Raw genomic sequence first — 17,089 nt, 5'->3', positions numbered from 1 at the left:
ATCGACCTCCCAGCATAGATCGAACGCGCAGCCACAGACGTAACTCATGCATATTGTACGTCTTTGCCACCGATCAACATCACTGGCGCCTAGTTTATCTGTGGCCGCATGCGCAGTGGCGCTGTCCGTGAGTTTAAAAGGATGGAGCGAGTGCTGGAGCGTCAGTCGTACGGCTCTCACTGATGATGGCTGAAAGGTATACAGCCGAAATATTAGAAGAAGAAGCAGAATTCATGCGGCTGCATTCCCGAAACTTAATGGAGCAGGATTAAAGATGTTCCTCACACAACGAAAGACACAGTTGACAAACTACATCCTGCTGGAGTTCACAAATACAGTTGCAAATGTGGATTGGTGTATATATGTGAGATGGGCGACGTATCAGCACACAGGTATCTGAACATGAATGACACATCCGAGTATGACATCACACCTGGATCAGTGCAGCAAACAGTCGATTTTGGTAAAGCAAGCATGTTGTGGAAACAGCTCTTACATTCAGGAGGAAGAAGAGGGAGGCAACAGAAACAGTCAGCCCACTGGCCAGTACGAACAGTCAAGATGGGCACCGACATCAGACGTCTTGGTGGCCAAAAATAACAGCACTACAGGACAACAGTTAACTTGAAGCCACATACAGAGGCGCACAAGAGACTGAAGTGGCTGTAGGTTAGGTCACGTTACGTTATCACATATTGGCACACTTCAGACAGCACTAAAATTCAAGGAAAAGACACCACATCATAGTTGTCGCCTGCTTTTCCATTAGCCGATTTCCACAAATCACAACCAGTAATGCAAACATCAAACAAAATGTCGGGTTTTCACCTATGAAAAGAAATAATAGAAACACCAATAACTATTTCTAACATCGCTCCCCTTCATGCTAAACAGCCTATCAGAATTACACAGCAGCCAAGCATGCTGGTATATTGAAAATAGAGGTTTCTCACTCAGCAGTAAATAAACCATCCAGAAGAAAGTCACTAACAATGAGGACCGAACCATCTGTGGTCTTATATTTCTTCACAATGTGGTCACAAGCCCACTTTAATGAATGTTTTACAAATACTGAAACGGAGGAACGAAAAGGTATTCTCCTGAGCAACTGTAAGGCATTTTCAACCAGACCACGTTTGTAAAGATTACTGAGTGCAAAATAAAGTTGAAGGATCATCACTGTTTTCCAAGCAGCCTCATATCACTCCGGTTACAAAAAAAACAAGTGGTGAGAAAAAACATTCAATACATGGTCTCAAGGGGGATAATTGAATGGTCAACCAGCAGGTATAATAAACCACTTGTAGTTCAATGAAGAATAACGGTGGTTTGAGGTTGGTGCTGGAAGCAAGTAAGTTGAAAGAAGTTGTAGTAAGAGAGAGTGACAGACTAGCTAACATAGATGAAATTTTGCAAAACTTCCACTCATGTACATTTCTCACATCTTTTGATATGACTTGTGGCTATTGGAATATCACTTAGGCCAAGGGATCTAGGCCATGCACAGAATTTTTACATCAAGGTTAGTATTTAGTATACTGTGTGATGCCATTTGCTCTGTACTAGTCTGTGTGCGTTTATCAGAGCTGTTGACAACGTGCTAGGTGCGAAATTAACTGATGAAATAACAGTCTATGTAGATTACCGCATACTGAGTGCAGAATGCTTCAAACACTGTAATTTCCTCAATGAAGTGTTGAGAGCCATGTATAGAGGAGGTATGAAACTAACTTCTGTAAATCTGAAGATGTAAAGAAGAAAATTTCATTTGTGGGTTACAGGATTAACAAGGAAGGCATAAAGCGTCATGCAGAATAGCTTGCTGCTAGTGCGGGTATCCCACCACCCATGCTGGAGTACAGCTTTCATTTAGTAAGAACATGAGCAGACAAGGCAAATGTGACCATAGTATTGGACTCACAAGATTATAACAAATGAATGGGGGATCTTCCAAGTAAGTCCATTTACAGAAACTTTACAGAGATCCAACGTACAAGACAACCAAATCGACACAAGCACTACTAAAGTAAACTAGAATGAATTCTGATACGGCCAGAAGATCCATCTCACAAGTTCCACAGGCACCAAAAAAATTTGGTGCTCTGGAGGTCCACAAAGAGGCCTTTCCTCTACAACCGATTATGAGTACCATTAATTCACCAACATACGGTCTAGTACATTAACGACAATAGCAATTCGGTGAAACATTTAAAACAAAACTGTATCTCGGCCACAGAAATGATGGTTAGCTTCGATGTCAAGTCTTTACTCATGATTGTACCTATACACGACACCATGAACAGGGACGCATGGCACCCGATATCTGCGATCTAGTGCTCCACAATGTTTAACGAGCACCTTTTTCAGGCGGAAAGGGAAATTTTATGAACAGAGAGGTGGAGTAGCAATGGGCTACCCTCTTTCGCCTATTGCAGTAGACATCTTTAGGGAAGAATTTGAAGAAACAGCATTCCAGTCTGCACTATTACACACAGATTAATGGCTCGGAGATATACAAAGTACTTTTATCATCTGGCCACATGGAGAGGAAGAGCTACGAAATTTCCAACAGCACCTCAACCATCAGCACGAAGTATCCAATTTACTATGGATATGGAAAAGAATCGCGTACTGCCTTTCCTCGGTGTGGACGTTTACAGAAAGCCTGATGGATAACTGGGCCATACATAAAATAATAAGCCAACCTGTGCTCACAGGCACCTGCATGCCACATCCCAATATCACCCTACACAAAAGAAACCAAAACTGCTCTCAGGATCAGCGATGAGGAACATCTAAAGGGTGAACTACAAAACCTCCAGTCCATTTTTTGTGCCCACGGTTATGGAGTAAATGTACTACATAAAACTATAGTGACAATGTATGATGGCTATAAAGGATAGCAAAAGAAAGCACAAAATATTGCTCGATTACCATATGTTCAAAGTGTCACTGAACCAATGGGCAAAATTCTCCATTGAGCAGGCATCAATCGAAATTTGCGTGGCCCCAACAGGATGAAAGATGTTCCTCACACAACGAAAGACACAGTTGCCAAACTACATCCTGCTGGAGTTCACGAAATCAGTTGCAAATGTGGATTGGTGTATGTATGTGAGATGGGCGACGTATCAGCACACAGCTTTCTGAACATGAATGACACATCCAAGTATGACATCACACCTGGATCAGTTCAGCAAACAGTCCATTTTGGTAAAATAAGCATGTTGTGGAAACAGCTCTTACATTCAGGAGGAAGAAGAGGGAGGCAATAGAAACAGTCAGCCCACTGGCCAGTACGAACAGACAAGATGGGCACCGACTTCAGACGTCTTGGTTGCCAACAATAACAGCACTACAGGACAACAGTTAACTTGAAGCCACATACAGAGGCGCACAGGATTCTGCAGTGGCTGTAGGTTAGGTCACGTTACGTTATCACATATTGGCACACTTCAGACAGCACTAAAATTCAAGGAAAAGACACCACATCATAGTTGTCGCCTGCTTTTCCATTACCCGATTTCCACAAATCACAACCAGTAATGCAAACATCAAACAAAATGTCGGGTTTTCACCTATGAAAAGAAATAATAGAAACACCAATAACTATTTCTAACATCGCTCCCCTTCATCCTAAACAGCCTATCAGAATTACACAGCAGCCAAGCATGCTGGTATATTGAAAATAGAGGTTTCTCACTCAGCAGTAAAAAAACCACCCGGGAGAAAGTCACTTGCAATGAGGACCGAACCATCTGTGGTCTTATATTTCTTCACAAGGTGGTCACAAGCCCACTTTAATGAATGTTTTACAAATACTGAAACGGAGGAATGAAATGGTATTCTCCTGAGCAACTGTAAGGCATTTTCAACCAGACCATGTTTGTAAAGATTACTGAGTGCAAAATAAAGTTGAAGGATCATCACTGTTTTCCAAGCAGCCTCATATCACTCCAGTTACAAAAAAAACAAGTGGTGAGAAAAAACATTCAATACATGGTCTCAAGGGGGATAATTGAATGGTCAACCAGCAGGTATAATAAACCACTTGTAGTTCATGGAGAATAACGGTGGTTTCAGGTTGGTGCTGGAAGCAAGTAAGTTGAATGAAGTTGTAGTAACAGAGAGTGACAGACAAGCTAACATAGATGAAATTTTGCAAAGGTTCCACTCATGTACATTTCTCACATCTTTTGATATGACTTGTGGCTATTGGAATATCACTTTGGCCAAGGGATCTAGGCCATGCACACAATTCTTACATCAAGGTAAGTGTTTAGTATACTGTGTGATGCCATTTGCTCTGTACTAGTCTGTGTGCATTTATCAGAGCTGTTGACAACGTGCTAGGTGCGAAATTAACTGATGATATAACAGTCTATGTAGATTACCTCATAGTGAGTGCAGAATGCTTCAAACACTGTAATTTCCTCAATGAAGTGTTGAGAGCCATGTATAGAGGAGGTATGAAACTAACTTCTGTAAATCTGAAGATGTAAAGAAGAAAATTTCATTTGTGGGTTACAGGATTAACAAGGAAGGCATAAAGCGTCATGCAGAATAGCTTGCTGCTAGTGCGGGTATCCCACCACCCATGCTGGAGTACAGCTTTCATTTAGTAAGAACATGAGCAGACAAGGCAAATGTGACCATAGTATTGGACTCACAAGATTATAACAAATGAATGGGGGATCTTCCAAGTAAGTCCATTTACAGAAACTTTACAGAGATCCAACGTACAAGACAACCAAATCGACACAAGCACTACTAAAGTAAACTAGAATGAATTCTGATACGGCCAGAAGATCCATCTCACAAGTTCCACAGGCACCAAAAAAATTTGGTGCTCTGGAGGTCCACAAAGAGGCCTTTCCTCTACAACCGATTATGAGTACCATTAATTCACCAACATACGGTCTAGTACATTAACGACAATAGCAATTCGGTGAAACATTTAAAACAAAACTGTATCTCGGCCACAGAAATGATGGTTAGCTTCGATGTCAAGTCTTTACTCATGATTGTACCTATACACGACACCATGAACAGGGACGCATGGCACCCGATATCTGCGATCTAGTGCTCCACAATGTTTAACGAGCACCTTTTTCAGGCGGAAAGGGAAATTTTATGAACAGAGAGGTGGAGTAGCAATGGGCTACCCTCTTTCGCCTATTGCAGTAGACATCTTTAGGGAAGAATTTGAAGAAACAGCATTCCAGTCTGCACTATTACACACAGATTAATGGCTCGGAGATATACAAAGTACTTTTATCATCTGGCCACATGGAGAGGAAGAGCTACGAAATTTCCAACAGCACCTCAACCATCAGCACGAAGTATCCAATTTACTATGGATATGGAAAAGAATCGCGTACTGCCTTTCCTCGGTGTGGACGTTTACAGAAAGCCTGATGGATAACTGGGCCATACATAAAATAATAAGCCAACCTGTGCTCACAGGCACCTGCATGCCACATCCCAATATCACCCTACACAAAAGAAACCAAAACTGCTCTCAGGATCAGCGATGAGGAACATCTAAAGGGTGAACTACAAAACCTCCAGTCCATTTTTTGTGCCCACGGTTATGGAGTAAATGTACTACATAAAACTATAGTGACAATGTATGATGGCTATAAAGGATAGCAAAAGAAAGCACAAAATATTGCTCGATTACCATATGTTCAAAGTGTCACTGAACCAATGGGCAAAATTCTCCATTGAGCAGGCATCAATCGAAATTTGCGTGGCCCCAACAGGATGAAAGATGTTCCTCACACAACGAAAGACACAGTTGCCAAACTACATCCTGCTGGAGTTCACGAAATCAGTTGCAAATGTGGATTGGTGTATGTATGTGAGATGGGCGACGTATCAGCACACAGCTTTCTGAACATGAATGACACATCCAAGTATGACATCACACCTGGATCAGTTCAGCAAACAGTCCATTTTGGTAAAATAAGCATGTTGTGGAAACAGCTCTTACATTCAGGAGGAAGAAGAGGGAGGCAATAGAAACAGTCAGCCCACTGGCCAGTACGAACAGACAAGATGGGCACCGACTTCAGACGTCTTGGTTGCCAACAATAACAGCACTACAGGACAACAGTTAACTTGAAGCCACATACAGAGGCGCACAGGATTCTGCAGTGGCTGTAGGTTAGGTCACGTTACGTTATCACATATTGGCACACTTCAGACAGCACTAAAATTCAAGGAAAAGACACCACATCATAGTTGTCGCCTGCTTTTCCATTACCCGATTTCCACAAATCACAACCAGTAATGCAAACATCAAACAAAATGTCGGGTTTTCACCTATGAAAAGAAATAATAGAAACACCAATAACTATTTCTAACATCGCTCCCCTTCATCCTAAACAGCCTATCAGAATTACACAGCAGCCAAGCATGCTGGTATATTGAAAATAGAGGTTTCTCACTCAGCAGTAAAAAAACCACCCGGGAGAAAGTCACTTGCAATGAGGACCGAACCATCTGTGGTCTTATATTTCTTCACAAGGTGGTCACAAGCCCACTTTAATGAATGTTTTACAAATACTGAAACGGAGGAATGAAATGGTATTCTCCTGAGCAACTGTAAGGCATTTTCAACCAGACCATGTTTGTAAAGATTACTGAGTGCAAAATAAAGTTGAAGGATCATCACTGTTTTCCAAGCAGCCTCATATCACTCCAGTTACAAAAAAAACAAGTGGTGAGAAAAAACATTCAATACATGGTCTCAAGGGGGATAATTGAATGGTCAACCAGCAGGTATAATAAACCACTTGTAGTTCATGGAGAATAACGGTGGTTTCAGGTTGGTGCTGGAAGCAAGTAAGTTGAATGAAGTTGTAGTAACAGAGAGTGACAGACAAGCTAACATAGATGAAATTTTGCAAAGGTTCCACTCATGTACATTTCTCACATCTTTTGATATGACTTGTGGCTATTGGAATATCACTTTGGCCAAGGGATCTAGGCCATGCACACAATTCTTACATCAAGGTAAGTGTTTAGTATACTGTGTGATGCCATTTGCTCTGTACTAGTCTGTGTGCATTTATCAGAGCTGTTGACAACGTGCTAGGTGCGAAATTAACTGATGATATAACAGTCTATGTAGATTACCTCATAGTGAGTGCAGAATGCTTCAAACACTGTAATTTCCTCAATGAAGTGTTGAGAGCCATGTATAGAGGAGGTATGAAACTAACTTCTGTAAATCTGAAGATGTAAAGAAGAAAATTTTATTTGTGGGTTACAGGATTAACAAGGAAGGCATACAGCCTCATGCAGAATAGCCAGCTGCTAGTGCGGGTATCCCACCACCCATGCTGGAGTACAGCTTTCATTTAGTAAGAACATGAGCAGACAAGGCAAATGCGACCATTATATAGGACTCACAAGATTATAACAAATGAATGGGGGATCTTCCAAGTAAATCCATTTATAGATACTTTACAGAGATCCAACGTACAAGACAATCAAATAGACACAAGCACTACTAAAGTAAACTAGAACGAATTCTGACACGGCCAGAAGACCCATCTCACAAGTTCCACAGGCACCAAAAAAATTTGGTGCTCTGGAGGTCCACAAAGAAGCCTTTCCTCTACAACAGATTGTGAGTACCATTAATTCACCAACGTACGGTCTAGCGAAGGAACGGGCTCCAAGGCTCCGACATTTGGTGAAGTAAACATAATAGTACATTAATGACAATAGCAATTCGGTGAAACACCAATAACTATATCTAACATCGCTCCCCTTCATCCTAAATAGCCCATCAGAATTACACAACAGCCAAGCATGCTGGTATATTATAAATAGAGGTTTCTCACTCAGCAGTAAACAAACCACCCGGAAGAAAGTCACTAACAATGAGGACCGAACCATCTGTGGTCTTATATTTCTTCACAATGTGGTCACAAGCCCACTTTAATGAATGTTTTACAAATACTGAAACGGAGGAACGAAAAGGTATTCTCCTGAGCAACTGTAAGGCATTTTCAACCAGGCCAGGTTTGTAAAGATTACTGAGTGCAAAATAAAGTTGAAGGATCATCACTGTTTTCCAAGCAGCCTCATATCACTCCAGTTACAAACAAAACAAGTGGTGAGAAAAAACATGCAATACATGGTCTCAAGGGGGATAATTGAATGGTCAACCAGCAGGTATAATAAACCACTTGTAGTTCAATGAAGAATAACGGTGGTTTCAGGTTGGTGCTGGAAGCAAGTAAGTTGAATGAAGTTGTAGTAAGAGAGAGTGACAGACTAGGTAACATAGATGAAATTTTGCAAAAGTTCCACTCATGTACATTTCTCACATCTTTTGATATGACTTGTGGCTATTGGAATATCACTTTGGCCAAGGGATCTAGGCCATGCACACAGTTCTTACATCAAGGTAAGTGTTTAGTACACTGTGTGATGCCATTTGCTCTGTACTAGTCTGTGTGCGTTTATCAGAGCTGTTGACAACGTGCTAGGTGCGAAATTAACTGATGAACTAACAGTCTATGTAGATTACCGCATAGTGAGTGCAGAATGCTTCAAACACTGTAATTTCCTCAATGAAGTGTTGAGAGCCATGTATAGAGGAGGTATGAAACTAACTTCTGTAAATCTGAAGATGTAAAGAAGAAAATTTCATTTGTGGGTTACAGGATTAACACAGAAGGCATACAGCCTCATGCAGAATAGCTTGCTGCTAGTGCGGGTATCCCACCACCCATGCTGGAGTACAGCTTTCATTTAGTAAGAACATGAGCAGACAAGGCAAATGTGACCATTATATTGGACTCACAAGATTATAACAAATGAATGGGGGATCTTCCAAGTAAATCCATAAAGAGAAACTTCACAGAGATCCAACATACAAGACAATCAAATCGACACAAGCACTACTAAAGTAAACTAGAACTAATTCTGACACGGCCAGAAGTCCCATCTCACAAGTTCCACAGGCACCAAAAAAATTTGGTGCTCTGGAGGTCCACAAAGAGGCCTTTCCTCTACAACCGATTGTGAGTACCATTAATTCACCAAAGTACGGTCTAGGGAAGGAACGGGCCCCAAAGCTCCGACATTTGGTGAGCTAAACATAATAGTACATTAACGACAATAGCAATTCGGTGATACATTTAAAACAAAACTGTATCTCGGCCACAGAAATGATGGTTAGCTTCGATGTAAAGTACATTCATGATTGTACACTCTTTGACATAAAACTCGACCGGCGGCCGGCCGCTTCAGAGACTAAGTCCGCGCCGACCGCGTTATGGGACAAAAAAACTGCCAAACTCGCTAATTCTCTAAGTCCGGTTATCTGCACAATCTGGCAACACTGTACACTGCGGCACTTCCTGGAGGAAAACTTGTCCCAAGATAGAGAGACTCTAGGCTGATTACGCCTGTGGTCTAGCGGTAGCGTGTGTTGTTTCTGTTCATATTGTCAGTGGATCGAGAGCAGCTGGCATAAAATATTTTTATAGCCTCTTCTGTCTGAATGCTGAAGACGTGAATGTATTGGTAGCGCAGATTCAATCTGTTTCGCTTTGTGACACACCGATATCAAGATTTTATCTAGTAACGATTTTGCGGCAGATTTCCTGCAGACTGTCCTTCTCTGGACGCCGTATGCGGCAAAGCTCCGGGATCCATTTGCTGGCTACTGGCAGCGGCCGTGGCGACAGCAGCGGCGCTGCACTCCCCCGTTCTTTATCGAAAGCGCCTGCTACCGCTCATCGCTTTTGATTATTTAAAACGCTTTATTATTAAATGTTGCTCCACAGAAAATTTCTACAATTTCCATTCACGCTCAAAAGCAACGGAGACAGACGCCCTGATTAGTAGGCGGGTAATCGGCAAGAGCTGAGTATGGCCCGAAATTAATTTAATAGACTGGGACGAAATTAAACCACCTCATTACATTCGATGAATTTATAAATGCTTCATACCACGTTTCTTTTCCTTTCAAACTTAATTATTTGTGCAACTTTTGGTCAATGTTTGGATGTTTTCGTCAAGCCAGAGTGAGCGTCTGTGGTGTAAAGTGTATTACAGTTCTTGTTTCATTCCTTATGGTAAGTCTATGCGATAAACTGTGTGAATACCTTGCAATGCATGCTCTGTAGCAGTGCAGGCACACTGCACATTTGGAGGTCCATGTATGGGTTCATGAAGTATTTATTGTTGATCGGAAGTGATAGTTAAGGTCATCAGATTTAAACCAGAAAAATTTGTCGTTTTGAAGGTTTCAGAGAACGGAAAGGAATTGCTAACGCCGGTGTTAGAAAACGTCTACAGTTAAATGCTATTGCAAAAATTTAGAAGATGGGAACTATATTAATGAACATGTGCACTTCATAAACAACCTTCTGACATGTTAGACCTATATGACGAACAAAGCTCAAATTTATATCGTTGACAGTTGGTTTGAATCTTTTCAGGACCTATTTTACAGTGAAGCACCTTGAATTTGCAAAGCAGAAATCCATGATATTAACTTAATTTACTAAGTCGAAATCGGACGGAGATTGATGTTTAAAGGCATTCTTCAGATTTAGCATAAGAAATTTTTACTAGCAGTTTGCAACTCCATTAATTAAAATGGAAAATAAAAGGTTGTAGCCAGCGGCTTCTACCGTGATTCGAACTTATAGTACAAGCACTGCAACGCACAAGGGAACCTCTGAGCTAACGACACACTGGCGGCCAGAGGCGGACTATAGTCACTGCGATGTTGCCTGAGCCCCAAAACGCACCCTTAAACACACAACAGAGGAGGTGGAGATTACTGTTTTAACGTCCCGTCGACAACGATGTCATTAGAGATGGAGTACAAGCTCGGATTAGGGAAGGATGGGGAAGGAAAACGGCTGTGCTCTTCCTAAGGAACCATCCCGGCATTTGCCTGAAGCGATTTAGGGAAATCATTGAAAACCTAAATCAGGATGGCCGGGCGCGGGATTGCACCGTCGTCCTCCCGAATGCACACACAAACAGGTGTTACTTATGTGAAGAACGCCGTTCTTGGAGTCCAGAAATTAAATATACTTTCTAATTGTGTCATCTAGCAGTGGATTATATCGTACGAGTCTTCGATGTGGAAAACGAATGTCAAGTGAATTTAGCGAGGTAACGCCGACCTACACCCGGAAGTAAATGCACTATCAGAGTGTTGACAAATACTTGCTACGACGCTGCCATTTCTCGGCTCTCTGACGAGGCAGCTCTTCAGCGAAATGCTTGCCATGATTCTCCGATACGGTTCTTCAGAGTGGAGACGCGCGCGCACGTTTGGTTTTTATGCGGCGTTCTCCCCTGATGGTTTCTGACGTCGCCTTGTGGGCTATGTATACATATGAGACATTCAATTATCATTAATCCAGAATGTTGACGCCGACATTATATCATTTCAACGTAGGGAAAGCAAAACGGATCATTCAATGTTTCTCATTCAACATAAAGCATGTGAGATAAATTTCCGTAATGTTCATAATCATCTAAAAATACAAACGAAGTAAAAATACACCGGAAGCTTATTAGAATTGAATATAATGTAAGATACCAAACGCTTTGCACCTCGATGTCGAATTTGTCCACTTGCAATCGTTTGCAGCATGCATATAGAATGTCATGATTACCACGAGAATGAAGAAATATGTTGGTAAGGATGGAAGCAAGAAGAGACGCAGTCAACAAATATTCTATTCCTCATGGCATTCATTTCATTTGACACGTAAGAAGAGGTAAAGCGGAAATTTACTTTCGTTAACACGAAAGATATGCCGCACATATTGATAACGAGGAAGTCTGCGTCTTCATACGTTTCCTCCTTGAAATCTGTATGCTCTATTAATTACTAAGTAGCCCGATCATTGTTTCAGTAATGTTACCCTCTTGTTTGACCCCGTAACGATGAACAGATTCCAAATGCATGTCTCTGCGTGAAAGTAGCTGTTCGAACCCTTCCTGGGTTGTTTTTTGTGTTTTATTGCTTGGAATTCCTGAAGCAGACCACTGTGCCTTCCCCCCTCGTGGGTTAGGTCTCAAAACTAAACCGCTTTGTATCCAATGGCATAATTTATTCATACAGCATCAGCATAAGACTCTTGCGAGTGAGAGAATGACAATAACAATCGTAACAAGAACAAGCAAATAATGAATGATGTTTATTCCAACGCAGAACGAGAATGGCTTTAATATAAAAATCTATATCTATATCCATATCTATTGATCTTTGAGTTGGCACAATGCAAATATATTCTTAGCATTTAGTTACTGAATTTAGTTCTGGATGTTTGCAGAGAAAAGGAAAAGTCGGTACTTCTCGCTAGTGTAATATAATGTGAACCAGCAAATACCCTTTCCTTAGAACACGACTCAAGCAGGTCCTCAAGTAGGCACTGCTGCATTCTGTTCCCTGACATTGCTCTGATGACGGTTAATGCAGATAGTTCCGATTATGAAATACAAAACGTATTGCAGGTTAGTTCCTAGGATAGTAACATTAAATTTGCGTTGTAGACGGCACATGAACGTGACGACTATCCATATTACTCATCAATATAAAAAGACAATATTTTGGGAATTTAGCAGGATTACTCAAAATGAATTCTGAAATTGGGTGACTGACCGCACAGGTGCTAAATGTCGTCAAGAGTATACGATCTCCTAATCGCATTAGGAATATGAAGATCGTCTTCGACAGCTCGCAACTTTCACATCGCTATCTCCACCCTACTCCAGACAGCTCTCGGTGGAGTTGCACTACGTTGCCGATGTTATGGAAGGCCTTCAAACCGACAACAGACCACATATTGAAAAATACAAGCGAATTCTCTTGCAGCGTAAGCTTATTGTAACTAATCTAAAAATTATTGGAGAGGAACATTGTCCTATTCAAAAAAAGTAAAATGTTACACACTGTTGACGTCAAACGGACATTATCGATGTCCTGTCTTGTGTCCTACTCATCTATAATATCAAGTGTACTACGAAAATGATTATATATAATGGATTATAAGGTAATGCATTGATACCAGATGGTGGGGGCCGGCCGATGTGGCCGTGCGGTTCTAGGCGCTTCAGTCTGGAACCGCGTGACCGCTACGGTCGCAGGTTCGAATCCTGCCTCGGGCATGGATGTGTGTGATGTCCTTAGGTTAGTTAGGTTTAAGTAGTTCTAAGTTCTAGGGGACTGATGACCTTAGAAGTTAAGTCCCATAGTGCTCAGAGTCATTTGAACCATTTGAACTATTTAACACAAAATGACATTAAAAATTTAAGTTATTCACGAGCAGCTAGTTGAGAATATGTATGAACATTAAATGACATGACGAACCGTCTTGTTCTGCATATGGATTCAAACCCAGCTCATGCAGACTAAGCAAAGATTTCGTGACTGACGGAAAATAACAGTCATTCCTGTTTAGGCATACAGAGAGTGATATACCTCGATTTTAGACAGTATCAGTTAGCAAATATCAACTTTAAATTGCATAACGCAAACATTTTTAACAGACGCGAATTCCTACCCAGCATCTATTGTCTCTGTTAACGATCTACGAGAGATGTTAAATATTGCTTCTTCACAAGTAACTTACTTGAAATGCTGTGAGGTAAAGCTGTGTGTTTGACACGGATTCGAACCCGGAACCTAATCGGATTGCTATCGAAGCACAGTCAAATGTGACATATCGGAATTTCGCGGCAGTAACTAGATGTTTTAACTGAAATGACGAGACGAAACATTAATTTTTTCCTTCCCAGGACTCCAACCCGGCACCTATCGCTGTTATATTCTAGAGAAAACTAACGTTAAATATGGGTTTGTTGCACCAGCAGTGACATGTGAACATTTTTGAACTGAAATAATATGACGAAGAGTTCAGCGCTCACTGGGAATAGAGCCCCACACATATCGTTGTTGACTACACACAAAGAGACGTCAGCTACCGAGTTTTTCTCCACCAGCTGCTCAGAATAGCATCTTGAACTTACAGTCATCTCGCAAATAGTTCTGTGTCTCACTGGGAGTTAAAAACGTCAGATATTGTTAGTGTTGACAGCGAATGAAAATACATTAAAAATCAAAATTATTATCCACCAGCAGATAGGTGTTCTCCTGCTACAGCTTGATAACACATAATTAAATCTTTAGTGCCGGGCCAGGATTCGATCCCATTCACGCATAATATGTGAAGGTGTTGAGGAATCTGCAGTTTTGAACAAACAACAAATTGTAGCCGAGCTGTATTGCCACGAAGGGATCAAATTCCGCGTTAAGGGTGGTCTGAGTTGCATTCCCAGTTCAGAACCAATTTTATCGACATACAGAAGCTCAAATAAAAGATGGAATAAGTGTCCTGTGACCATACATAGCGTTTGTGTCGTCACTTGAAATAAATAACTAGTATAAGAAAGGTTACTGGTGATAGAGTTTCTATATGTCGCCACTCCAGATTTTATTGTGGTTCAACCTACCGTCTACTTGGTAAAGAAGGAATATTATCTTTAATGTGGATTTTCAGACCACGCAGCCATTATATCTCCTTCACTTGGTGTAGCCAGGAGAGAATGGAATCTGTCTCTCCCTATCTAAAATCATTGACAGAAGTGGGAATGGAACCCAGACCATAGGTATAACAACCTACCATCCGTCCAACAGACCACGAAATCCTCTTCTCTGCGAGTTTTTTTTTCTATCGTAACGCAGTTGCGCCACACTGGATGAGAATTCTGTCACACAGGCTCCCTGTAGTAATTTGCAGCATGTTCAGTAAATTCATTTACTTGGTTGACCGAATCACCATGAACTAGCTGCCTCGGCTACCCAGTGGATACATTCGACTATTTTGTAATCACAGAAATAAAATCACGTTACTGCCACCTACACACAACTGCCAACATTGTAGGATGCAGAAGTTTAAATAGGAAGTGTTCCTTTCCACTTGGGCTATTCTATTGCGCTATCTGTTACTAGAAAACGTCGTTCAGTCCAAAAGAAAAGCTGTAACTGTTTGTCTCTCAGAAGTCAAGACCTGGCCATATGCATAATCTCACAGTGCTGTGGAATCCAAAAGTTCTGGAGGAATAGTTGCCGAGCTCTGGAGCTGTTGTAGCTCCGTGTCAGCTTGTAGCATAGATAAGATGTCGCGAGTTCGAATACATTCAGTGCTACATTTTTTAAAACGCAATTCTGCTCTCTGCTGAAGTTATCAATCTAATGGAACTTTGAACATAATTCCCTTCACTTCTCAACCCAAAGTAGTCGCATGTGGAAAAAGGACTAACTACTGTGACATTTTGTTCTATTCAGGTTTAATAGACAGCAGGCAGCAGATGCATCTCGAAGATGTGCAGGGAGAGCGCGTCGTGCCATAATATGTCAGAAAAGTATTTTCTACATTAGCCGTCATGAGGTAGTGATATTTTATTCTTCTTCAAACTTTGATTGACAGCTTTAACTCAGAACAAATTTTTTACATGCATGTAATCAATAAACTGCATGTGCTTTGTCAGACTGTCATAGGTAACATCAGAGAATTCGCATATATCGTTGATGATTAATTTCTCTCTCATGTTTACTATTGTTTTAACAACACTAAAGGAAACCTTACGAAAATTGTGCACTGTATTATAAGAAATGAAATGAAATTAACCATGATAACCTTACGATGAAAGTATCTGTACACAAGCATGCCTCTATCGACACGAATTAGTAAAATACTACTCACTTAGATTTTGATTGGGTCTGTGTTTAATTGGTATGCTGTGTCATACTCAAGAGGTATGCAAATGTGGCATTTCATAAATATAGTTACGTATTCCTAGAAACCCAAAGTTCGCTTGTCAGCAGCGGAAAGAGGCGTTACCTGTTGTGCAGCATTGTAAGTTTTTCAACATTGCACTATGAGCTGAAGGCATTTTCTTGCGATTTCCTTATGGATGTTTGATCTGACTGCTTGTAGCTCTTTCACAGAAGGGATAAAAACGTTTCAGTCAGTGAGACTGGAACTGCGAACCGTAACAGACGCTGTTTCACAGGTCAGCACGTTACCACAGAGCTAGCGAGGAGGTATGGGTCTCAGCTTCCTATTACGATGGCAATAGTAACTAGAACTCGTAAACCGCTATTTAAAGGTCGATATTAGTTGCGATTTCCACCTGCAACGACTTTCCTGGGCTGAAAACCGTAAATTTTCAATCTTTTGTTACCTTTCAAGCTATAATAACTCAGATTATTCAATGGAAATGACAGGTAAAATCAAGTGAACTTTGTGGCTTAATTCCGTGCACACCAGGAAGTAACTCGTCGATCACAGAGTTGCCAAACATACGTTGCCTTGTTGCCAAATATCAGTTACAGTACCAGCAGGAAGGAGACGAACCGATGTGATCCTACAGCGGTCTGGGAAGTGACCATAGCTGGTGTCTCCAAGTCGCGGCTGCTACGGCCTGGAATACATAATGCGTCTGATTCGCTTTCTGTAACTAGGTTTAGGGACTGGAGTGTAGTTACTAATAATACTCAGATCTGACTGCAAACTGAGCATCATAAATCAGTAACTCTCATTGTTGTTTTTATATTTCTTTCGTAAGTGCACTCAAAACTAAGAAAGTCATTCACAGGCGTTTACGGGCCTCGCCGATAGTCGAGCACAACATACAAATAAAAATAAAAAAGAATGTGTGTGTGTGTTTGTGTGTGTGTGAGAGAGAGAGAGAGAGAGAAATAAAAAGCAATGAGAGAGAGTGTAAAAAATTGTTGTAAAGAAATTGAATCATGGTATTTAAAGAAATCTTTCATTAAAATGACACGTTCCACATCATTACGAAATGTCGTATTCATGATCTATGGAACAAGAGTTAATCTAATGTAATCTAATCTAATCTAATCACATCATATTGATGATTAGCCACGAAGAGTCTTGAATTACCAAAAGTTTTGCCAATACCAGTAACCAAATCTAAACTTGAAAATAAAAGACGACAATTTTTGTAATAAACCGTGACTCCTATCAAGACCCTTTCATCCCTGTTATCTAACCACGAAAGATGTCGG

This window comes from Schistocerca cancellata, chromosome 5 (assembly GCF_023864275.1).
Source record: "Schistocerca cancellata isolate TAMUIC-IGC-003103 chromosome 5, iqSchCanc2.1, whole genome shotgun sequence".
In the NCBI taxonomy this organism is placed as follows: domain Eukaryota; kingdom Metazoa; phylum Arthropoda; class Insecta; order Orthoptera; family Acrididae; genus Schistocerca; species Schistocerca cancellata.
The sequence above is the reverse complement of the archived record's forward strand: the minus strand, read 5'-3'. Positions refer to the sequence as shown.